The 18,216-nt window shown below is 47.6% G+C and overlaps 1 protein-coding gene across 1 annotated transcript in view; it reads right to left on the reverse strand.

Moving 5' to 3' along the window:
• LRP3 (LDL receptor related protein 3) overlaps window positions 1-18,216 on the reverse strand; it is a 59,508-nt gene that overhangs the window by 40,114 nt on the left and 1,178 nt on the right. The gene's annotated exons all lie outside the window — the stretch shown is intronic.

An 18,216-nucleotide genomic window follows, 5' to 3' on the forward strand; every position in this document is an offset into this window, starting at 1 on the left:
GCAGTAATGTCACTGGTAACCCCAAAAGTGTTAAAAATGTCAGTCAAGGGTCCGATCTGTCCGCCGCAATGTCGCAGTCACGCAAAAAAAAAAATTGCAGATCGCCGCCATTACTCGTTAAACAAAAAAAAAACAACAAAAATGACAAAAATCTTTCCCTTGGTAAACGAGATAACTTTTGCACAAACCAATCAAAATACGCTTTTTGCGATTTTTTTTTACCAAACATATGTAGCAGAAAACAAATTGGCCTAAAATGTTAAATTTTGATTTTTACATTTTTTTTGAGGGGGATTTCATATAAAAAATGTGAAAAATATTGTTATTTTTGCAAAATTGTCTCTCTTTTTTTGTTTATAGCGCATGATCAGAAAATCGCACAGGTGATCAAATACCACCAAAAGAAAGCTCTGTTTGTGGGAAAAAAAGGACGTCAAATTCGTTTAGGTACAGCGTCGCACGACCGCGCAATTGTCCGTTAAAGTCACGCAGTGCTGAATCGCAAAATAGGCCCTGGTCAGGAAGGGGGTAAAATCTTCTGGGGCTTAAGTGGTTAAAAAGACCAGATGTTTTTATCATTTTAGGCCAATTTGTATTCTACTACATATGTTTGGTAAAAAAAATTCCCAATAAGTGTATATTGTTTGGTTTGCGCAAAACGTATCGCGTCTACAACTAGGGGGAATTATTTATGGCATTTTTAGTTATATATTATTTTACTAGTAATGATGGCGATCTGCAATTTTTATCGGGACTGCGACATTGCGGCGGACAGATCGGAACTCTAACTGACATTTTTGACACTTTTGGTGGGGGGGAACCAGTGACATTACTACAGTAATCAGTGCTAAAAATGTGCACTGTTACTGTAATAATGACACTGGCAGGGAAGGGGTTAACCCAGGGGCGATCAAAGGGTTAAATGTGTCCCTAGGGGGTGTTTTCTAGCTGAATGAACACAGAGACCTGCGTTCCTAAATAGGAGGATCACAGGATCTAGAGACTAGAGAAGGGGAGAGGAGAAGAAAGAAGGGGTGGAAAGATCCTAGAGGAGGGGCGAAGAGAGGCTAAAAGAAGGGGAGATGAGAGAGAATAGGGTAAAGGAGAAGAAAGAAGGGAAAGAGAGAAACTAGAGGATAGGCGAATAGAGGAGAGAGGAGAGGGGAAAAAAAAAAGAGTAAAAAAAATAAAGAAAGCAGAGGAGGGAAGAGAAGAATAGAATGAACAGAAAGGGGAGGAGAGCAGAGTAGGGGGAAGGGGATGGGGAGGGAAGAGCAGAGCAGGGGAGAGGAGAGGAGAGGAAGAAAGGGGAGAGGATAAGCGACAGAAGAGAAGAGGTGAGGGGAGAGGTGAGAGAAGAGAAGAGTTGAGGGGGGAGGGGAGAGAATAGAAGTAGCAGAGAAAAGGAGAGCAGCGGAGGGGAGGGAGTAAGAATAGGATACATCAGAGGTCCCCAAACTTTCTAAGGAAAGGGCCACTTTACCATCCTTCAGATTTTAGAGGGGCCAGACTGTGGCCAGTGGGAGAAGAAAATTTCCTGGAGTCGGTAACAAGGTGCAATTGTTGGTATCAGTGGGAGGAATGGTGCCCCATCATTGGTGTCAGTGGGAGGAATAGTGCCCCATCATTGGTGTCAGTGGGAGGAATAGTGCCCCATCACTGGTGTCAGTGGAAGGAATAGTGTCCCATCATTGGTGTCAGTGAGAGGAATAGTGCCCCATCATTGGTGTCAGTGGGAGGAATAGTGCCCCATCATTGGTGTCAGTGGGAGGAACAGTGCCCCATCATTGGTGTCAGTGGGAGGAACAGTGTCCCATCACTGGTGTCAGTGGGAGGAATAGTGCCCCATCACTGGTGTCATTGGGAGGAATAGTGCCCCATCACTGGTGTCAGTGGGAGGAATAGTGCCCCGTCACTGGTGTCAGTGGGAGGAATAGTGCCCCATCATTGGTGTCAGTGGAAGGAATAGTGCCCCATCATTGGTGTCAGTGGGAGGAATAGTGCCCCATCATTGGTGTCAGTGGGAGGAACAGTGTCCCATCACTGGTGTCATCGGGAGGAATAGTGCCTTATCATTGGTGTCATTGGGAGGAATAGTGCCACATCATAGGTGTCAGTGGGAGGAATAGTGCCACATCAATGGTGTCATTGGGGGGAATAGTCCCCCATCACTGGTGTCAGTGGAAGGAATAGTGCCCCATCATTGGTGTCAGTGGGAGGAATAGTGCCCCATCATTGGTGTCAGTGGGAGGAACAGTGCCCCATGATTGGTGTCATTGGTAGGAATAGTGCCTTATCATTGGTGTCATTGGGAGGAATAGTGCCCCATCATAGGTGTCAGTGGGAGGAATAGTGCCCCATCAATGGTGTCATTGGGAGGAATAGTCCCCCATCACTGGTGTCATTGGAAGGAATAGTGCCCTATCATTGGTGTCAGTGGGAGGAATAGTGCCCCATCTTTGGTGTCAGTGGGAGGAACAGTGCCCCATCATTGGTGTCATTGGGAGGAATAGTGCCCCATCATTGGTGTCAGTGGGAGGAATAGTGCTCCATCATAGGTGTCAGTGGGAGGAATAGTGCCCCATCACTGGTGTCAGTAGGAGGAATAGTGCCCCATCATTGGTGTCAGTGGGAGGAATAGTGCCCCATCATTGGTGTCAGTGGGAGGAATAGTGCTCCATCATAGGTGTCAGTGGGAGGAATAGTGCCCCATCACTGGTGTCAGTAGGATGAATAGTGCCCCACCATTGGTGTCAGTGGGAGAAATAGTGCTCCATCATAGGTGTCAGTGGGAGGAATAGTGCCCCATCACTGGTGTCAGTAGGAGGAATAGTGCCCCATCATTGGTGTCAGTGGGAGGAATAGTGCCCCATCACTGGTGTCAGTGGGAGGAATAGTGCCCCATCCCTGGTGTCATTGGGAGGAATAGTGCCCCATCCCTGGTGTCATTGGGAAGAATAGTGCCCCATCCCTGGTGTCATTGGGAGGAATAGTGCCCCATCATTGGTGTCAGTGAAAGGAATAGTGCCCCACTGTTGGTGACAGTGGAAGGAACAGTGCCCCAATGGCGAGATAAAGGCAAGCAAAGGGGCCACATCAGGCCCATGGGCCACAGTTTGGATAGAGGAGAGAAAGGGAGGGAAGAAGAGTAGATGGGAGAAGGAATGAGAGTAGAGGAGGGAAGAGGAGAAGGGGAAAGGGAGGAGGACAGAGAATAGAAGAGAGGAGGGGGGAGGAAAAGGAAAAGAGAGGAGGAGAGGGGAGAGAAGGGTGGAGGGGAAAAGGAGAGAGAATAGAAGAGAGGAGAGGGGAGAGAATGGTGGAGGGGAAGAGGAGAAAGAATAGAAGAGAGGAGAGGAGAGGAGAGGAGAGGGGAGAGGATGGTGGAGGGGAAAAGAAGAGAGAGTAGAAGAGAGAAGAGGGGAGAGAATGGTGGATGGGAAGAGGAGAGAGAATAGAAGAGAGAAGAGGGGAGAGAATGGTGGATGGGAAGAGGACAGAGAATAGAAGAGAGAAGAGGGGAGAGAATGGTGGAGGGGAAGAGGAGAGAGGATAGAAGAGAGCAGAGGAGAGGGGAAAGAATGGTGGAGGGGAAGAGGAGCGAGAATAGAAGAGAGGAGAGGGGAGAGAATGGTGGGGGGGGGGAGGGGAGAGAGGATAGAAGAGAGGAGAGAATGGTGGAGGGGAAGAGGAGAGAGAATAGAAGAGAGGAGAGGGGAGAGAATGATGGAGGGGAAGAGGAGAGAGAATAGAAGAGAGGAGAGGGGAGAGAATGGTGGAGGGGAAGAGGAGAGAGAATAGAAGAGAGGAGAGGGGAGAGAATGGTGGAGGGGAAGAGGAGAGAGAATAGAAGAGAGGAGAGGGGGGAGAATTGTGGAGGGGAAGAGGAGAGAGAATAGAAGAGAGGGGAGCGAATGGTGGAGGGGAAGAGGAGAGAGAATAGAAGAGAGGAGAGGGGAGAGAATGGTGGAGGGGAAGAGGAGAGAGAATAGAAGAGAGGAGAGGGGAGAGAATGGTGGAAGGGAAGAGGAGAGAGAATAGAAGAGAGGAGAGGGGAGAGAATGGTGGAGGGGAAGAGGAGAGAGAATAGAAGAGAGGAGAGGGGGGAGAATTGTGGAGGGGAAGAGGAGAGAGAATAGAAGAGAGGGGAGCGAATGGTGGAGGGGAAGAGGAGAGAGAATAGAAGAGAGGAGAGGGGAGAGAATGGTGGAGGGCAAGAGGAGAGCGAATAGAATAGAAGAGAGGAAAGGGGAGAGAATGGTGGAGGGGAAGAGGAGAGGAAAGAGAATGGTGGAGGGGAAGAGGAGAGAGAAAAGAAGAGAGGAGAGGGGAGAGAATGGTGGAGGGGAAGAGGAGAGAGAATAGAAGAGAGGAGAGAGAATGGTGGAGGGGAAGAGGAGAGAGAATAGAAGAGAGGAGAGGGGAGAGAATTGTGGAGGGGAAGAGGAGAGAGAATAGAAGAGAGGAGAGGGGAGAGAATGGTGGAGGGCAAGAGGAGAGCGAATAGAATAGAAGAGAGGAGAGGGGAGAGAATGGTGGAGGGGAAGAGGAGAGGAAAGAGAATGGTGGAGGGGAAGAGGAGAGAGAAAAGAAGAGAGGAGAGGGGAGAGAATGGTGGAGGGGAAGAGGAGAGAGAATAGAAGAGAGGAGAGAGAATGGTGGAGGGGAAGAGGAGAGAGAATAGAAGAGAGGAGAGGGGAGAGAATGGTGGAGGGGAAGAGGAGAGGGGAGAGGATGGTGGAGGGGAAGAGGAGAGAGAATAGAAGAGAGGAGAGGGGAGAGAATGGTGGAGGGGAAGAGGAGAGAGAATAGAAGAGAGGAGAGGGGAGAGAATGGTGGAGGGGAAGAGGAGAGGGGAGAGAATGGTGGAGGGGAAGAGGGGAGAGAATGGTGGAGGGGAAGAGGAGAGGGGAGAGAAGGGCGGAGGAGAAGAGGAGAGAGAATAAAGAGAGGAGAAGGGAAAGGAAAGGAGAGTAAAAGGGAAAGGAAGGAGGGGAGTGGATGGGAGGAGAACAGACTGGAGGCAGGAGAGGAGAGAATATGAGGGGAGAGGAGAGTGGAGAAGGACAGAGGAGAGGAGAAGCTAGAAGAGGAGAGAAGCGCAAAAGAGGAAATAAAATGAAACAGAGAAGAAAGGATAAAAGCACTTTTTTTTCTGCACAGATTATAATGCAAGCCACGCTCGCAGCGATTGTATATCACTGGTAAATAAGTCCCACTGAGAGCTGCCTGCAAACAGTTCAGTGAAGATGAAAGTAAATTAGCTCTGAATCCCGGCATCCACCTGAGATGTTATTTCTGCAACTCTGATGTGAAGCGTAGAAGAGCTACTAGTAGTCATAAAAGAGGATATGTAGAGCACCAATAAAATCCGCAGATTTCCCATCAAGTCACACATAAAAGGTTAGGTTTATGCCTTTGTTTTGTAGACTTCTGATGGCAGAAGCCGGGTATATTATCTCAATATAAAAACACTGACAATTGTGGCGGATGGAGGCAGAGCCGGTCTGAGGACTGGGCAGAGAAGGCAGATGCCTCCATTTTTTTTTTTAAATCTATCACTTCCCTCTAAAGCCTCGTTCACACGCAACGATTGTTGGCCGTGAATTTTCGGCCAACGTCCGATCGGCCGATTTTCGGCTTGTTAGTATGATGCTTCCGACAACCGACTCCAACTTTTCGGCCGAACAAAATCTGGTGTGCATGCTATAAAATTTTTGTTGGCTGTCAACAGAACGGCCGATTTTCCGTCAGTCAGTACAGATTTCGGCAGACAAAAATCAGATGAGCAAGACTGGGCATGCTCAGAGAAGAAAAAACACACGGAAAGTAAACCAACACATGACATCACTTCTGAAGTTGGTTTTTGTTGGCCAAGAAAATTTGTGTGCAGTCTAGGCACATTCCAACCAACACAACAACACTGGACAAAAGACGGCCGATCGGTCGGCCGATAATCGTTGCGTGTGTACGAGGCATAAGCCCCATATTTCTGATCGAGCCTCTACAGCAGGGATCACAAACTGGTGGCCCTCCAGCTGTTGCAGAACTACAATTCCCATGAGGCATTGCAAGGCCAACAGTTACAAGCATGACTCCCATAGGCAGAAGGATAATGGGACTTGTAGTTCCACAACAGCTGGAGGGCCACCAGTTTGAGACCCCTGATCTACAGGATTTACCCACTTCCCACTGCAGCGATACAGGTAGAGGGTGTGTACCAGCAGCGCTCCTCTTAGTGCTTTGCACGGGGGACTTAAACATGCCAACTCCCCCGTATTTGCCAAGACAATACCGCATCTTGTTCCTCTGTCCTAGATTTGCCAGAAGAGTCCTGCATATTGGCTGTTTTTGACAGGTACCCTGTCCCCACTTCCGTTGGACCTCGCTGCGGTGAGGAACGTCAGAGGTTCGGCCCCCTATTCCTCCCTCTCCTTCCAGGCCAATTACCGAGCGCAGCACATTTCGCGCATGCGCAGCAGGGACTCGGCCATGAAGCTGGCTGTTGGGTGCTGCCGCCGCCATTGCTGGTAAGGGAACCAGTGGATAAGGGGTACAGGAGCGCAGAAGGGTGTAAGCAGTCTTTTGCGTGGGGCTCTGAAGAAAAGGAACTCCAGTGGATAAGGGGTACAGGAGTGCAGAAGGGGGTAAGCAGTCTTTTGCGTGTGACTCTGAAGAAGAGGAACTCCTCGAAACCCGTCATCCCACGGGGATCTTCAGTGTCTGTTGTATCTATACATGTTGATGCATTTGGATGGAACATGCTGAGATCTGTGATGCGCTTTTTACTATTGCTTTTGTGAGTATATTGCTTACCATGTTTTTATATAATAAATTATTTGTCTCAGGATAATGCACTAGGTGGGTGCGCCCTCTGTGTGTTTTGTATAGTTGCAGTGTAATAGACTTCCCCAAGTCTTTGAGGGCAGCAGGACCGTGGGTTATCCGCTTTTAAGCGTAATGAAGATCTAAGCATATCCATCTGGAGGGGCCATTTTCCTTTCGCAGGAGGCATTGTGTGTGTGACGGTTTCAAAATCATGAGAACAATATGACTGGTGGTGACAGGCCCACTTTAACTGGTTGCCGACTACATGCCGCCTACTTACTGCGGCAGTGTGGCTCTCCCAGGCAAACCGACGTAGGGCTATGTCGGCCACAAGCCTGCAGCTAGGGGGCGAGCGCGCGCCGATGGTGGCGCGCTCCCGCCCCCGCTCGTCAGTGGTGACTCCGATGCACGGGGCTGGCGGCTCCAATTGCCGCCTGACACCCGCGATCGCTCCCCTCTGAGAGAGAAGAACGGTCAGCTGTTGTAAACACAACTGACCATTCTTCTCCCTGGAATGATCATAGAGCCCCTGTGATCCTTCTATATAGGATCACATGTCTCTATGATCATTCCACAAGCCACGCCCCCCCCACAGTTAGAACCACGCCCCTAGGTACACATTTAACCCCTTGATCACCCACAGTGTTAACCCCCTTCCCAGCCAGTGTCATTATTACAGTAACAGTGCATATTTTTAGCACTGATTACTGTAGTAATGTCACTGGTCCCCCCAAAAGTGTCAAAAATGTCAGTTAGGGGTCCGATCTGTCCACTGCAATGTCGCAGTCCCGCAAAAAAAAAATCGCAGATCGCCACCATTAGTAGTAAAAAAAAAAACAATAAAAATTACATAAATCTTTCCCGTAGTTAGTAGACGCGATAACTTTTGTGCAAACCAATCAAAATACTCTTATTGTGATTTTTTTTTTTTTTACCAAAAATATGTAGCAGAAAGCAAATTGGCCTAAAATGTTAAAAAAATTTGATTTTTACATTTTTTGGGGGGGAATTTCAAAATGTGAAAAATATTGTTATTTTTTCAAAATTGTCGCTCTTTTTTTGTTTATAGCGCAAAAAGTAAAAATCGCACAGGTGATCAAATACCACCAAAAGAAAGCTCTGTTTGTGGGGAAAAAAAAGACGTCAATTCTACTTGGGTACAGCGTCGCACGACCGCGCAATTGTCCGTTAAATTCACGACGTGCCGAATCGCAAAATAGGCCCTGGTCAGGAAGGGGGTAAAATCTTCCGGGGCTTAAGTGGTTAAGGCCTGCCATCCACCTGAAGATGTCACATCCTGATCCCGCTCAGCCGATGTGTGTGGAAGTGGAGAGAGAAGACAGCGCAGAGGCTGCGCCCTGTCATTAGGAGAGCGCCATGTAATCATCTCTCACTGTCACCCTCCTGGTTATTTATACTCCCTGCTAGGTGCCACAGATGATGTAACGCTGATGTTACACAAGGCAGGGAGCCAGGAGAAATCTACAGACCATGGCGTGTCACACAGCGCAATTCTCCCAGGAATCGTCTCCCCGAACACAGTCATCGCCGTCACCCGTCCTACCCTGACAACGCCAAATACACAAACAACGCCAATCACCAATACAGGATCAAAAGTTTCCATTTAAAATAATACTACAGGTGACTGTTCTACTCAATTCTAATGTCTGGACCAACGATAGATAGATAGATAGATAGATAGATAGATAGATAGATAGATAGATAGATAGATAGATAGATAGATAGATAGATAGATAGATAGATAGATAGATAGATAGATAGATAGATAGATAGATAGATAGATAGATAGATAGATAGATAGATAGATAGATAGATAGATAAATATGGGGTGGATAAATTGATCGATCGATAATGTTAGGGTCCTTTCACATGGGCTTTCCACCCGCTGACTCCGTTTTGCTCAGTGGGGATCGATCTGCCGATCCACGCTGAGCAGGCGGATGACAGCTCCATCTCCGCTTACTTTGCAGAGACGGAGCTGTCAGATCCCCACTCTCCTCTATGGGAGATCGGATGGAAACGGACCGCCTGTCTGTTTTCATCAGATCCTATCTGATCCGATCCTCCAGACGGATGGAAATTAGGGCTTCCATCTGTCCAGATTTCACGGATCGGATCAGATAGCAGCGGAGATGTCAGCGCTAACATCTGCTGCTCCATAGGGATGCATGGAGGATCCGATCAGGTCTGCCTGAAAAACTGACAGGCGGACCGGATCGGCCATCCCGTGTGAAACAGGCCTAAGTAGGTCTTTCAAAGAAGGACATCAATGCCAACCAGCTTTCGTCATCTGTATATGGTTTATTCGGAATATAAAATGATCATTGGACCACCAGCTAGCCTGAAGCCAAGTGGTGGCGTACAGATTCACAACTCATACTTTTTTTTTTTTGGGTGCATTGGCCAGGAATCGAACCCAAGACGCCCCGGGAGGTAGCCAAGTTAGCAACCACAGCACCAGCATACCAATGCCACAACTCGTACTTTTATACACATTTTGTTGGCTAAGCCATGATCTCATAACAGAGATAAATGGGACCTTTCTATTAAAGCTTTCACAATTGTCTTGACTATATCAAATGTCAACATGCTCTCATCATTAAGTACTCTTTACTTAAACACTGGGATTATATCATTTCATCAATAATGACATAGGGACTTTCCAAAGTACGCCAATACTTTAATGAATAATGACATTTGGAATTCCCCAATTATTCATTAGCCGACTAAGGCAGGGCATAGCAATGAACCCCTAAACCAGGCATCACTAAATGGAGGACCACGGGCCGAATACAGACCCAGTTACTGTCCCATCCAGAACCATGGTCATGACATTTAGGGCCCCTCCCCTCCCCCATGGCCTCTGCCCCTGTCATTCTCAAGGCAGCACAGATGGCAGGAGGCAGGGGATAGCAATGAACCCCTAGACAAGACATCACTAAATGGAGGACCACGGTCCGCATCCAGACCGAGTTACTGTCCCATCCAGAACCATGGTCATGACATTTAGGGCCCCTCCCCTCCCCCATGGCCTCTGCCCCTGTCATTCTCAAGGCAGCACAGATGGCAGGAGGCAGGGAATAGCAATGAACCCCTAGACCAGACATCACTAAATGGAGGACCACGGTCCGAATCCAGATCCAGTTACTGTCCCATCCAGAACCATGGTCATGACATTTAGGGCCCCTCCCCTCCCCCTGGCCTCTGCCCCTGTCATTCTCAAGGCAGCACAGATGGCAGGAGGCAGGGGATAGCAATGAATGGAGAGCAGGAGGCACAGCAACATTGAGCACAGGAGCAGGAGCTACTTGGGTTAAAGCAGAGTTCCACAGACTGTAGCTGCTGACTTTTACTATTAGGACACTTACCTGTCCTGGAGTCCAGAGATGTCAACACTACAGCCGATGTTTCCATCGGCTGTTGGGTGCTGCCGCCGCTATTGCCGGTAAGGGCACCCGGCAGTGAAGCCTTGCGGCTTCCCAGTTGGGTCCCTACTGCGCATGTGCGAAGCACGCTGCGCATTCCTATTGGCCGTGGTGCCGTATCCCGGAAGTGGGGAAGGGTACCTTTCAAAAACAGGTACCCATCCTCCCTCCCCCCTGAAAGGTGCCAAATGTGGCACCGGAGGGGGGGGGGGGGACAAATTAGCGGAAGTTTCACTTTTGGGTGGAACTCCGCTTTAACTTTTCAGGTTAACTAGTATGTGATTGGTTGCTAGGATGCTGGGTGGTCCTAGCAACCAATCATACGCTTGTTAATAGGAAAAGTTACCCCGGGCATCTCGCGCCCTCCATCCATTGCAGCTGTGCCCCCCGCTCTCTGTTCTGTGTAAGGTAGGAAAACATAGGCAAGAGGACATGGCTGTAAAGGTGGGGCAGGACAGAGGATAAAGTGAAAAGGGCAATGCTGTGTGTGAGTGTGGTGATTTGAAGGGGGGGGCACATGTGAAGGGGGCAGAGCACATTATTACTGTGGTGGTGGGTGGGGGGGGGGTGTAAGCGGGGAGCAGTGCTGTGGGGGAAGGGTGATATGCATAGGGAACATGTGTGGGGGCAGGGATGTAAATGGGAGCAGTCCTGTGGGGGGGGGGGGGGGGGTGATGTAAAGGTGGGGGGGACTGTGATGTGCGGGGGAATGAGGACACTGATGTAAGAACAGGACTGTTATATAAAATGAGGGGTGCTGTGATGGGAACATCGCACAAACATGCGATTCGGACCTCTGCTGGAAGAAAATTTTACTGATCGGACCTCCGTGAATTTTAATTCAATACCCCGCCACCCAACCCGAAAACTAGCAATCAGCCCATGCCGTGCGGACATAGCCCCACTGCATGGTAAAAAAAAAAAAATCACCTGGAGTTCTGCTTTAACAGTTAACCCTGGCACGCTGCTGTAAAAATTGCGAATTCCTCTGACCATACACAATCTGATCCTCCTTGCTTACTTACTAAGGATGAAGATGACATGCTTAGAGGGAGGGGGGAACCTTTACAGACAAATCAGCAGTGGCAGTCCCCATATTTCTATTCTGACAGGCTTCCTTTAAATCCGTAATACAAAACAATTGGGGCGCATAGATATATTACCAAAAGTATTGGGACGCCTGCCTTTACACGCACGAACCGACGTAGGTATACATCGGTCGCACGCCTGCAGCTAGGGGGAGCAGGGACAGCGGGGACTTCGATGCATGGGTCAGGTGGCTGGGATTGCCGCCGGGCACCCGCGATCGCTCCCCGCTGAGAGAGAAGGACGGGCAGCTCTTGTAAACACAGCCGACCGTTCTTCTCCCTGGAATGATCACAGAGCGCCCGTGATCCTTCTATATAGGATCACAGGTCTCTATGATCATTTCACAAACCCATCCCCCATACAGTTAGAATCACTCCCCTAGGCTCACATTTAACCCCTTAACCAACCACAGTGTTAACCCCTTCCCTGCCAGTGTCATTATTACAGTAACAGTGCATATGTATAGCACTGATTACTGTAGTAATGGCACTGGTCCCCCCAAAAGTGTCAAAAATGTCAGTTAGGGGTCCGATCTGTCCTTCGCAATGTCGCAGTCCCTCTAAAAATCGCAGATCGCCGCCATTAATAGTAAAAAAAAAAACAATAAAAATGACATAAATCTTTCCCGTAGTTAGTAGACGCAAACACTTTTGCGCAAACCAATCAAAATACGCTCATTGCGATTTCTTTTACCAAAAATATGTAATATTGTCCTAAAATGTTAAAACATTTTGATTTTTAATTTTTTTTTTTTAGGAATGTTATATAGCAGAATGTGAAAAATATATATATATTTTTCAGAACTGTCGCTCTTTTTGTTTATAGTGCAAAACATAGAAATCTCACAGGTGATCAAATACCGCCAAAATAAAGCTCTATTTGTGGGGAAAAAGGACATCAATTTTATTTGGGTACAGCGTCGCACAACCGCGCAATTGTCTGTTAAAGTAATGCAGTGCCGCATTGCAAAATATGGCCTGGTCATTAAGGGGGAAAATCCTTCCGGTCCAGAAGTGGTATGGCATTCCAGTCTTAGTCTGTAGGGTTCAATATGGAGTTGGTCCACTCTTTGCAGCTATAACAGCTTCAACTCTTCTGGGAAGGCTGTCCACAAGGTTTAGGAGTGTGTCTATGGGAATGTTTGACCATTCTTCCAGAAGTGAATTTGTGAGGTCAGGCACTGATGTTGGATGAGAAGGCCTGGCTCGCAGTCTCCGCTGTAAATCATCCCAAAGGTGTTCTATTGGGTTGAGGTCAGGACTCTGTGCAGGCCAGTCAAGTTCCTCCACCCCAAACTCGCTCATCTATGTCTTTATGGACCTTGCTTTGTGTACTGGTCCAAATCATTTGGTGGAGGGGGGATTATGGTGTGGGGTTGTTTTTCAGGGGTTGGGCTTGGCCCCTTAGTTCCAGTGAAGGGAACTCTAAAGGTGTCAGCATACCAAGACATTTTGGAAAATTTCATGCCCCCAACTTTGTGGAAAGAGTTTGGGGATAGCCCCTTCCTGTTCCAACATGGCTGCGCCACCAGTCATGGCTAATTGGGCCCAATTTGGACATTGTCACTTAGGGGTGTACTCACTTTTGTTGCCAGCGGTTTAGACATTAATGGCTGTGTGTTGAGTTATTTTGAGGGGACAGCAAATTTACACTGTTAGAGTCGGTTCACACTGGGGCGGCACGACTCTGTACTACTTCGGGGGCGACTTGTGCAGTCCTGTGCAGCGCGACTTTGGCGCGACTTGCACAGACTTCACATAATGGAAGTCTATGCAAGTCGCCCCAAAGTAATACAGGACCCTTTTTCTAAGTCGGATCGACTTGTGTCACTCCTATTAGAACGGGTCCTGTAGCAGTCAATGGACCGCAACTTGTCAGGCTGACAAGTCGCCTGACAAGTGGCTCTAGTGTGAACCGAGTCTTAGGCTGCATTCACATGTCAGCGTTTGGATCAGGGGCAGAATCGCCGCGATTCCGCCCGCGATCCGGAGATTATTGTAAATCGCGGGACGCCTGTGTGTTTCCCGTGATTTGCAATAGCCCCCCAAACGCTGTGCGATGTTGCCGCGATTTCCACCTGCCGAATCGCGGTAACATCGCGCAAAAAAAATCGCGGGACGCAATACGCTCCAAAGAAGCTTTTGTACTTTTTTGGGCGTAATGCGTCCCGCGATTTTTTTTCCGCGATGTTACCGCGATTCGGCAGGTGGAAATCGCGGCAACATCGCACAGCATTTGGGGGGCTATTGCAAATCACGGGTAACACACAGGCGTCCCGCGATTTACAATAATCTCCGGATCGCAGGCGGAATCGCAGCGATTCTGCCCGCGATCCAAACGCTGACATGTGAATGCAGCCTTATACAAGCTGTACACTCACTACTTTACATTGTAGCAAAGTGTCATTTCTTCAGTGTTGTCACATGAAAAGATAGAATAAAATACTTAAATAAATGTGAGGGGTGTACTCACTTTTGTGAGATACTGTACATGCATGTGATTCTTCTTTTCAGAGTAGAGGGCGTGCGCCAGACCGGCTATGCTGTGATTAGTCAAAGCACGTGCCGATCACTGAGTGCTGGCCAATGATTGGCCGCTGACACCCAGTGATTGGCTCAGATCTTCCCCGAACACAGCTCTGTGAATGTAAACAACACAGAACTGTGCTCAGTGACAGGGCATCGCAATGCTTTTTAATTCCCTGCTAAACCAACAACGAGGTCCCCAGTAAAAGCAGCACACACATAAACACTGGTTAGGCACACATTTAACCCTTTGATCACCCTAGACATTAACCCCTTCCTGCCCAGCGCTGTTACAGTACAGCTACAGTGCATTTTATTAGCACCAATTACTGTAATAATGTCACTGGTGAGGTCAGTGTCAGTTAGTCAGTTCCCCCCAGTGTCAGTTAGTGCCAGATTACCTGCCGCACTATCACAGTCACGTTATATGTCGCTGATCGCCGCCAACACTAGTATAAAATAAAAAAATAAATAGAAATTCCAGTATTTATACAATAGTTTGTAGATGCTATAACCTTCATGCAAACCAATTAATATACACTTATTGGGATATTTCTTTTTTCATAGACATGTAGCAGAATATATTTTGGTCTATATTTATGAAGAAATTAGATATTTTTTATTTTCTTAAGGGATATGTGTTATAGCAGAAAGTAAAACGTATAGTTTTTTTTTTTTTATTTTATTTATTTTTTTTTTTTAATTGCCTGTCTTCTTTTGTTTATATAATAGAAAATTAAAAAAAACCATCCTAAATTTATGAAGAAATTTGATTTTTTTTAAATGTTTTTATTGGATATATTTTATAGCAGAAAGTAAAAAATACTGTTTTTTTTATTTTTTTCTAAAATTTGGTCTTTTTTAGCTTATATAATAAAAACTAAAATCCCAGTGTTGATCAAATGCTACCAAAAGAAAGCTCTATTTGTGTGAAAAAAATAATATAAATTTCATTTGGGTACAAAGCTGCATGACCGCGCAATAGTCAGTTAACCACTTTAAGACTGGAAGGATTTACCCCCTTCCTGACCAGGCCCTATTTTGCAATTCGGCACTTCGTTATTTTAAAAGACAATTGCGCAGTCGTGCGATGCTGTACCCAAATGAAAGTGATGTCATTTTTTCCCCACAAATAGAGCTTTCTTTTGGCGGTATTTGATCACCTCTGCGATTTTTATTTATTGCGCTATAAACAAAAAAATTACAATTCTGAAAAAGAAAAAAAAAAAAAAAAAAAATTTTTACATTCTGCTATATAGTATTCCCAAAAAAAATTAAAAAAATCAATTTTTTTTATCCTTTTAGACCGATTTGTATTCTGCTACATATTTTTGTTAAAAAAAATAAAATCGCAATAAGCGCATTTTGATTGGTTTGTGCAAAAGTTATCGCGTCTACAAACTAGGGAAAAGATTTATGTCATTTTTATTTATTTTACTAGTAATAGCGGCGATCTGCGATTTTTAGCGGGACTGTGACATTGCAGCGGACAGATTGGACCCCTAACTGACATTTTTGACACTTTTGGGGGGACCGGTGACATTACTACAGTAATCAGTGCTAAAAATATGCACTGTTATTGTAATATTGACTCTGACAGGGAAGAGGTTGACCTAGGGGTGATCAAAGAGTTACGTGTGAGCCTAGGGAGTGTTTTCTAACTGTGGGGGGGGGGCTTGTGAAATAATCATAGAGACATGTGTTTCTATATAGAAGGATCACAGGCGCTCTGTGATCATTTCGGAGAGAAGAACGGTCGGCTGTATTTACACCAGCTGACCGTCCTCTCTCAGCGGGCAGCGATCGCAGGTGCCTGACGCCAATCGCGGCCACCGGTCCCGTGGATTAGCATCCCCGCTGCTTAGTGGGGGTGGGAGCCTGCACTTGTCTCCCAGCACCACTCCCGCGACCGGCGTACCCCCTACCTTGTTTCCCGCAGCCGAGCCAGCCTGCCGCAGTAAATATAAACTGCTAAATACCTTTTCTCATCAGCAGTATATAGCAGTCTTGTGACTTCCATCAGTGTCTGGTTAAAGCTTGTAGGAGGAGTTTTCATTCTCCTCTGACTGTCCTATGAGGCTAATAACAAACAAAAATCTCCTGCGCTCAAAAGTGAAGTGATGGCGGTAGATATTGCCTAGGATCTCTATGGATCCGGGTCAATATACAGACCTTGCTGCCCCCCAAGTGTCTGGGGACACCCAATGGAAACACTGGAAAAAAGAAAAAGAGGGCGCACCAACCTTGCGCATTATCCAAGTGGTGTTTATTGGTGTAAAAAGTAAGGACATTTACTCACAAACAGATAGGTCATAACAACATTTCAAAGTCCACAATGGACACAAAGCGACCAGGTCACCGGGACTGTGACCAGCACCCTGGAAGGTTCTCCAGCGTGTATCCAGCACCCTGGAAGGTTCTCCATCGTGTGTCCAGCACCCTGGAAGGTTCTCCAGCATGTGTCCGGCACTCTGGAAAGTTCTCCAGCATGTCTCCAGCACCCTGGAAGGTTCTCCAGCGTGTGTCCGGCACCCTGGAAGGTGCTCCAGCATGTCTCCAGCACCCTGGAAGGTTCTCCAGCGTGTGTCCGGCACCCTGGAAGTTTCTCCAGCGTGTGTCCAGCACCCTGAAAGGTTCTCCAGCGTGTGTCCAGCACCCTGGAAGGTTCTTTAGCATTGGTCCAGCACCCTGGAAGGTTCTCCAGCATGTGTCCAGCACCCTGGAAGGTTCTTCAGTGTGTGTCCAGCACTCTGGAAGGTTCTCCAGCGTGTGTCCGGCACCCTGGAAGGTTCTCCAGCGTGTGTCCAGCACTCTGGAAGGTTCTCCAGCGTGTGTCCAGCACCCTGGAAGGCTCTCCAGCGTGTGTCCAGCACCCTGAAAGGTTCTCCAGCGTGTGTCCAGCACCCTGAAAGATTCTCCAGCGGGTGTCCGGCACCCTGAAAGGTTCTCCAGCGTGTGTCCAGCACCCTGAAAGGTTCTCCAGCGTGTGTCCAGCACCCTGAAAGGTTCTCCAGCATGTGTCCAGCACCCTGGAAGGTTCTTCAGTGTGTGTCCGGCACCCTGGAAGGTTCTCCAGCATGCTGGTCACAGTCCCAGTGACCTGATCGCTTTGTGTCCATTGTCGACTTTGAAATGTTTTTCAATGTTTTAATGCGCAAGGTTGGTGCACTGTTTTTTCGCTTTTTGCCACAGTGCTCCATGAGGCTGCATGACCCCCGACCCCACTGTCCGGGCAGTGCTAATGGGCCATTGCTGACCACATGCACCCCCCCCCCCCCAAAAAAAAAAAAAAAAAAGAAATCTATAGCAATACGCATCAAATTGAGCATGTGCAATGTCCCTATGGTTTGTTCTATCAGGAGATGGATTGGGGACAGTAAAAGAAGGGGAGGATCAGAGTAGACAGGATCAAACAGCCTTTTTACACAAAGCAGAGTATTAACCCCCTTAGGTCCCACAGTGAGTATAACAAGCAATGCTTTACTGCATATACAGACTGATTTTACTGTTGTGGGTTTAGTAACACTTTAAGTGCCGGTTCGCACATATGCGATGTCAGACAGACTTTGGATCCGAATGCGATGCGAATTCAGCCGTGCAATCTGTATGGCCCAAATTTGCAGCACACAGACATCGCATATGATTTGCACAGCAGTGCAATGCACACTGCTGTGCAAATCACATGCGATGTCTGTGCGATGCGAATTCAGCCATACAGATTGCACGGCTGAATTCGCATCGCATTTGGATCAGAATCGGATCGGATGAGTGTTCACACCTATCCGATCCGCTTTCCTGTCTGAACTGACAGTTCGCACTGCGATATGCAAACTAATCTGGGGGGTGTTGTTAACTTTGTATTGACACCCCCCCCCCCCCCCCCCAGCAGTTCGCATATGGCAGTGTGAACTGCCTGTGAGCCAGGTGCGATGCGGGAAACAGCAATGGATTCTCAGGGTTCTCGCATAGCACTAATGTGCACTGGCACTGACTGCGCTCCTGGGTTGTCACTCCGTCTTCCAATGAACACTACATGCGTCCCCAACACACGTCTGATTGGTTGAACTTGTCACCTTCAGGAAACCCACCCTGAGAAATGCCATGCAGCCCGGATGAAGTGGCCGCAAAGAGGTTGCAGGAGAACAGCAGCATTATTGTCTTCAACTTTTTGTCATCCTTGATAACAAAAAAAAGGCGATTGTTTACAATCCGTTGGACGAACTAAATGTCATTCGTCTACAAATCCGAGATTTCCGGATGCTGCCAGATAGTAAAGGTAAAGGATCACCTGGTTGCAAGGGGGGTAACCAACCACTATGACCCCCCCC

Source organism: Pelophylax lessonae (genome assembly GCF_965119305.1).
Source record: "Pelophylax lessonae genome assembly, chromosome: 10".
Lineage (NCBI taxonomy): Eukaryota > Metazoa > Chordata > Amphibia > Anura > Ranidae > Pelophylax > Pelophylax lessonae.